Genomic DNA, 7,640 nt, shown 5'->3' with positions numbered 1-7,640 from the left:
TCACATGGCTGATCCAGGAGGACCTTGGTTCAATCCCCAGCATCCCATATAGTCCCTCAAGCCAGGAACTATTTCTGAGCTCATAGCCAGGAGTAATCCCTGAGCGGTACTGGGTGTGGCCCCCCAAACAAAACAAAACAAAACAAAACAAAAGATAACTTAAAACTACGTATTAAATGAATACACCTAATTTTCTTCCTGCTCTCCCTTGTACTGCAGAAAGAACAAAGCTTGATTTCGATCTGCAAGCACAGCCCATTGGGTATGGCTCTCCCTAGCCTATCAAGAACCCCCAGAGAAGGGGACCTGTACTGGAAAGAGGCTTGGACAGACATGTGATGTGAGTGGCCATAAAGCAATGTGGCAGCTTCCACCCTTCATGGGCAGATATAGCCTACCTGGCTGATGTGCCCTCAGGAAATGTTATGGCTGGGATGGTTCACTGCCACCTCATAGGGTAGAGCAGGGACCAGAGCAGTGGCCTTTTAAAATGTCTACTGTGTGCCAAAGCACATGGCAGAAATCAGTTTCCACCCTTCGTGGGCAGAGACAGCCTAGCTCATTGACAGGCACTCAGGAGATGCTATGGCTGGGATGGTTCATGGATGCTTCATGGAGCAGAGCAGGGGACAAAGCAGAGGCCATTTAAAATGTCTGCCATGCATGTGCCAAAGCATCCAAAATAATTTTTTCGAAGTAAATATGTGCAGATAACTGTGTTTTAAATTGACAGATGCCATCAACAATAAAATCATACTGGAAAGAGCAAAATGGTAACCCAAAAAATTGCCAGACTTAAAAATATAAAAATTATTTGTGATTCAATAAATTGTAAAACCCTTTTGCAAACAGGACAGACAACCAAGAGATGAGTGAATGTCTGATTTTGGAACTATGTGGCAGCCCCCATCCCCACCTTGTCTAAAAGTGTTCGAGTTCTAAGCATGAAACAATGAGTTTGACCATGCCTTGTAAAACAAGTTCAGCAGGCTCCCAGCTGCGATCCTTTCTGCACAACAGAGAGTAGTGTATGTATATATAATTACATATATGTGTATATATATGTATATATATATATTCTAGTTCCAGTTGGGACCCTTAGTAAGTACAGTAACTAAAAGAGGCAAGTCACTACAAACAGGGGTGTGACATTGGAACACGTGTGAACATCATGAGGCATTACCACTAAATATATATGACACATTCTCCCACAGAGCACTTGTACAAACAACACCCAGTAGGAATAACAGTAATAAAAGAAGTGGGAAGTCAACTTTAATCAATAAAACCTCAAATTAAGAGAAAGAGATTAACAAATTTTCCCATCTTGCAAAGTCTATAAGAACTGTTACTAAACTGACTTTCTAAAGTGAAGACATAGGCTTCCCTTTGTACTAATGTAGATAGTTATCATTCATTTCTATTGCTTGAGAAATCTCATTTCCATATACAGCAAGCCAGGGACATAAACAAAACTTTGATTGATATTTCCAGGAAAAGAATGTGTAATATGGTATAAGCACATTTCTTCTTTTCTTTTTCCTTTTCTGAATACAGTGCTTCTGAGCCACAATGAGTTAGAGAAAATGCTGGGAGTGCTTTTTAGCTTCTTCTGTGTGAACCTTATGGCTTATTAGAAAGGAAAGTATCCTCATAGCCTCAACCTGTACTTTGAGCTCTAATGCATTCCTTTTCACCTCTTTTATAATCACTTCTTCCACTGAAAATTTAGCAGATAAGCCTTCACTGGTAAATGTCGTGTAGTGCACTGAGATAAAAATTGACAACTATAGAACCACACCCACAAACACACACCATGTTTGCACTGGGCTAGCTCCATAGACTCATTCTTTTCTCAAAAGATATGTAAACTAATCCATGAAAAAGTATGGGTACACTGGCCACACAGCAGAAAGCTGGCTTTCTTGGGAGTCAAGGGCAGGGCAAGCCCCAACATTGCCAAAGCTATACCTGCTGCATCCATCTATAATCACTGTTTTGCTTATGGTCCTCCTCAGCACCACTCTATTATTCCCTTTAGGGGAAGGTATTTGGCGCTGATACACCAGGACTTTTTGCAGCCAGTGCAGGCACCATCTCCCCTGCATATTCCTTATTCCAGGAGGCCTAGCAGTTGAGAACATGCCCCCGTAAAAGTCTCAGTACCATCAATAGTGCTTTAAGTTTCTGAACAAATTTCTGTCATCTTTATAGAACACACCAATTTAACAGAATGGCCAGCTAACAAGAACTTACTAAACTTCCTGTCATTGTATTAATGACTTACTTTACATGAGACCAATCCATGTTGGCATTCCATATGGTACCCTGAGCCCTTCCAGTAATAATTCTTGAGTGGAGAGACAGGAAGACAGGACTAAGCCCTAAGCATCACTGGGTATGTCCCTCCAAATCAAAATAATGATAATATTTAATCATTGCCTGAAAATGATGGTGAGTCTTTAGTGATTATTAATACCATGTATATTTACTTTGTTGTATTATAACACTTGCCTTCCTTTAAAATTTGCTCGTTTTTATTTTAAACCACCATGGAATATAAACTCCACAAAATGTAGTTTTGTTTTGTTCCTCACTTCTAAGAACTGAAGAACCTAAAGAATGCATGGTATCTATCTGGTTGGAAATCAATAATTATTTGCTTAGTTAGTAAATTTTTTTTTTTTTTGGTTTTTGGGCCACACCCGGCATTGCTTAAGGGTTACTCCTGGCTGTCTGCTCAGAAATAGCTCCTGGCAGGCATGAAGGACCATATGGGACACCGGGATTTGAACCAACCACCTTTGGTCCTGGATCAGCTGCTTGCAAGGCAAACACCGCTGTGCTATCTCTCCGGGCCCATGAGTAAATATTTTTAAGACTGCATTTTCTGAGGAGTACATGAGTTTTCTAAATAATAGTTTGGTTTTTTTCCACAAGCATCTCTACAGTGTCTTATTGTAAATAAATGAAATGAGAACATAAGCCTAAAACCTTACCTGACCATGCCTTGAACATAGTATTGGTCTCTGGAGGCATCTAAAGGTATTATGATTTTATGTTGAATGACAAATTTATTATGCCCAAGTGATATTATTACAAAGAATACAGAACATTTTTTTACCAGTTTTTGGCAGTGCTGTAGACAGAAATTTAATTTATTTGAATCCTGAATTTTCAAGAAAAGCAGATATTAGATTCTAAAAATATACATTTATTATCTATAATTTAAGTATTATAGTTGATATAATAATAAAATGACATAACACATTCCTAAACTGATGTTCACATGAAGAGTAGGAAAGCAGCTAATGGCCGAGAAAGATTCCCACCCTAAGAATATCCATCTGAGGTAATATATGGTGACAAACTGATGTTGAATCAAGGTTGGGTAAAAGTACCTGTTGGGATGTGCTATTTTAGAAAGTAACTGTACAAAATTACAGGTAATTAAGGCCATTCATCAAATATTTACGAGGCATTTAAGAATATGCCAGATAACAGCTGGGCATAGCAAACACAGCTAAAGCATAAGGTTATAAAGGCTGAATTGTGACTAATTTAAAACAAGTGTGTTTTTAAAAACAGGTGTTTAGCTTTCTTACTCTTCATTTAGAATTCTTTGAAGAAAATTTTCAGTCCACTGTAAAATATTAATTTATAAGCCTAAATTTACATAAAGAAGCTATAATCTTCAGAAAATTTGTGAAGTGGGTATTATAATCACCCCATTTTTTAAATCCAGAAAATTGCAAAATAACAAAATAGCTAGGCCACAGTGGCAAATCTGGGTTAGTTGTGTGGTGGAACTTCAGAATCTCCATTTCAGAGAAATCAAATTATGCCTTTCAAAACCCAGTGCTACTCAACTTGTGTCTTATTCTTGTTGAAGTTGACCTGGTCGCTATTTCATTTCTGTTCATTGCTTTAGGCAACATTTATTTTTCTTTTTTCCTGACCTTATTTTTTTATAATTGTCTTTATTTAAACACTGTGATTACAAATATGATTATAGTTGTATGATTACAGTCATGTAAAGAACATCCCCCTTCACCAGTGCAACATTCCCACCACCAATTTCCCAGATCTCCCTCCTCTCCACCTCCCCACACCTGTACTCAAGACAGGCTTTCTACTTCCCTCATTCATTCACATTGTTATGATAGTTTTCAGTGTAGTCATCTCTCCAACTGCACTCATCTCTCTATGTGATGAGCTTCATGTTATGAGCTGCACCTACCAGCCCTCATCGCTCTTGTCTCTGAGATACTGTTAAAAATGTCCTGACCTTATTTTTATAATATCTTTATTTAGTACCATGATTCCAAACATGTTTGTAGTTGGGTTTCAGTCATAAAAAAGAACACCCCTCCCTTCACAAGTGCAAGATTCCCACAACCAGTGTCCCCATATCCCTCCTTCCCCATCCCCTCTCTGTATTTGAGACAGGCATTCTACTTCTCTCACTTCTTTCTCATGATAGTTGTTAGTTCTCTAACTGTGCTCACCACTCTTTGTGGTAAGTTTCATATCATGGCCAGTCAGTCCTTCCACCCTCATCTCTATGGTCTCTGGGTATTATTACAATAATGACTTATTTTTCTTAAATTCCATAGATATTAATGAAACTATATTCTGTATCTAACACTCTCCCTTTGACTTATTTCACTCAGCATAACAGTTACCATCTCCATCCATGTAAAAGAAAATTTTATGACTTTATTTTTTCTTTAGAGCTGCATAGTATTCCATTGTGTATATGTACCACAGTTTCTTTAGCCAATAATCTGTTTCTTTTTCATTTTTGATGTAGTGTGGTTTACAATAAATACTGTTAGTGATAGTTCTGAATACATCAACCACCAAAATGTCCTCTTCTCTCCATTTATAACCTAAAGGTTCTTCCCATTCACTCCAACCTTGTTAAGAACAGATCTATAAGCCAACTTTCTAGTTCTTATTTCTGTGACCATTTTTATTACTATCTTTCTTTATATTACATCTATGAAAGATAATGTTGTATCTATCTCTCTCCTGACTGACTTCTATTCAGGTAGTGTAAAACAGCATCATTTCATCTTTCTTCTAACTAAGTACTATTCCATTGTGACTATTTGCCATAGTTACTTTATCAACTCATCTGTTCTTAGGCATTTCGATTGTTTCCACATCTTAGCATTGTGAATTGTGCTGCAGTAAACCTGTGATTAAAATTTTCTTTTTTGGGGGGGGAGCCATAGCACAGTGGTAGGGTGTTTGCCTTGCACACAGCTGATCCTGGATGGATGGTAGTTTGAATCCCAATGTCCCATATGGTCCCCCAAGCCAAGAGCAATTTCTGAGTGCATAACCAGGAGTAAAATCATAGGATGTGTTCCCCCCCCAAAAAAAAAACCCAAAAAAATTATTTTCAGAACATTTTAATTATTTGCAGTAGATGGCAAGAAGTGGAATTACTATGTTGTTCAGAAACTTAATTCTTGTTTTTCTGAGAAATATCCATAGTGCTTTATAAATAGGTTGAATATGAGTTGCATTTCAACTCTCTCTTACTAGGAGTTTCAATTAACTTTCTCTCTGATTTATGTACAATAATCTCCTAACACTCAGAACTCCCAAGTTGCACTGACAGCAAGCATCTGTGAACTATGAAGACTGTTCAAATAGGCTGATTGTTTGGACATTCATTCATTCAGCAAAAAACAACTGTACAATGTTTTCCTATAAAGACATCATGGAAAAAATCATTAATATAGGAAGTAATTCTACAACTACAGACAAGTATTCTAAATCTCAATAAGTTGTAATGTAATGTAAGATAACTCTATTTTCAAATAACTTAGTTATATACTAAGGGCCACTATATCCAGAAGAGCAGAACTAAGAAAGCAATACTGATGAAAATGAGCTCACTTTTGAATTTTAGGGAGGAAATTTTTCTTTTTTAATTTTTAATAATCTTTCTTTATATCATGTTTATCTCTAGTCTTTAATAAGTATTTATGCATACATGTGGATGTTTTGTGAGTGTTCTTTTTATATCTAACAGAAATAGCTATGTACAATTGTACTTGTTATATGGGAAAGGAAGTGGCAAATAAGAGCCCCACAATGAGTCATAATGTATTTCTGCCAACGCCTTTAGTATTATACAACATTGTTTCAGAAAATGTGCACATAATCCTAAATTTTATGGCCTTATGAGCATAGGTAAGTACTCTATAATGGTTTATCCTTAGGTCTTTCTGGATTATAATCTCCTACTTTCTTCCAATGCAAAAGCACACAGAACACAACCTTATTTGTTCTTTGACTCCTTGACACTCTTGGGACCACTTGATAGAAAGCACCCACTAAACAAAGATTCCGGTCTCTTCCTTTCCTACCTAAATCCTCACCTCTAAGAGAACACTATTTAGTCCTTTACATATCAATTAAATTCAATAAACATTTGAGTGAAATAAGTCAGAGAGAGAGAAAGACACAGTATAGTCTCACTCATCTATGGGTTTTAAGAAAAATGAAAGACATTCTTGCAATAATTTTCAGAAACAAAAGAGAGGAGGACTGGAAGTTACAACTCACTTCATGAACCTCACCACAAATAGTGATGAGTGTAGTTAGAGAAATAACTCCATTGAGAACTATCCTAACAATGAGAATGAATGAGGGAAGTAGAAAGCATGTCTAGAGTACAGGCAAGGGTAGGATGGGAGGAGGGAGATTTGGGACATTGGAGATGGGAATGTTGCCCTGGTGAAGGGCGGTGTTCTCTACATGACTGAAACCCAACCATAATCATGTTTATAAACATGATTAAATAAAGATATTTATTTAAAAAATAAATTAAAATGTTCATTATGGACTAGTAAAAAAAAATAAAATCAAAAAGCATTTGCTGATGACTCACTTTGATTTAGTCCCTAGGTCTTAAACTATGGGTAGTGACCCCAAACAGGGTGGCATAATTGAACATGAGGGTCCACAGTGAAAGTAAGCAAAAATTAATTAAAATTTTACCACATAATTGGTCCAAGGTGATTCTGGTATTGCGTATCCATGTTGTATATCTCAGGCAAAAACATGAATGGGAAGCATTTAAATGTCCTTAACTAGGGGACCAAAGAGATAGCACAGCAATAGGGATTTGCCTAGCATGCAGCCAATCCAGGATGGATTATAGTTCAAATCCTGGCATCCTATATGGTCCCCCAAGCCTGCCAGAATCGATTTCTGAGCACAGAGCCAGGAATAACCGCTGAGCGCCACTAGGTGTTACCCAAAACCAAAAAAAAAAAAAAAAAAAAAAAAAAAAAGACTAAGGACTACACTAGGTACCAAGAAAAAAAAAATTCCTACTTGCAAGAAACTTTTTCTCTATTAGATGAATTCACAAAATAATTACAATTAATTTTATCTCCCATTGTACAAAAAAGGCATTAGAATGCAAAAGGCAGAAAGCATAATTTGATTTTCTAGTTTGTGGAAAGTTTGGATAAAGTACTTGAAATAATACTTGAGAAACACAAAGAACAGACTTTGATATAAAGACAAAAAGTACGTGCATATCATTTTACTCTTCTTCAAAATTCATATAAAATTGTGCAAAAGAGGTTTTTTAAGGGATCATGAATAAGCAC

This window comes from Suncus etruscus, chromosome 3 (assembly GCF_024139225.1).
Source record: "Suncus etruscus isolate mSunEtr1 chromosome 3, mSunEtr1.pri.cur, whole genome shotgun sequence".
Classification (NCBI taxonomy): domain Eukaryota; kingdom Metazoa; phylum Chordata; class Mammalia; order Eulipotyphla; family Soricidae; genus Suncus; species Suncus etruscus.
Note: the sequence above shows the minus strand (reverse complement) of the source record.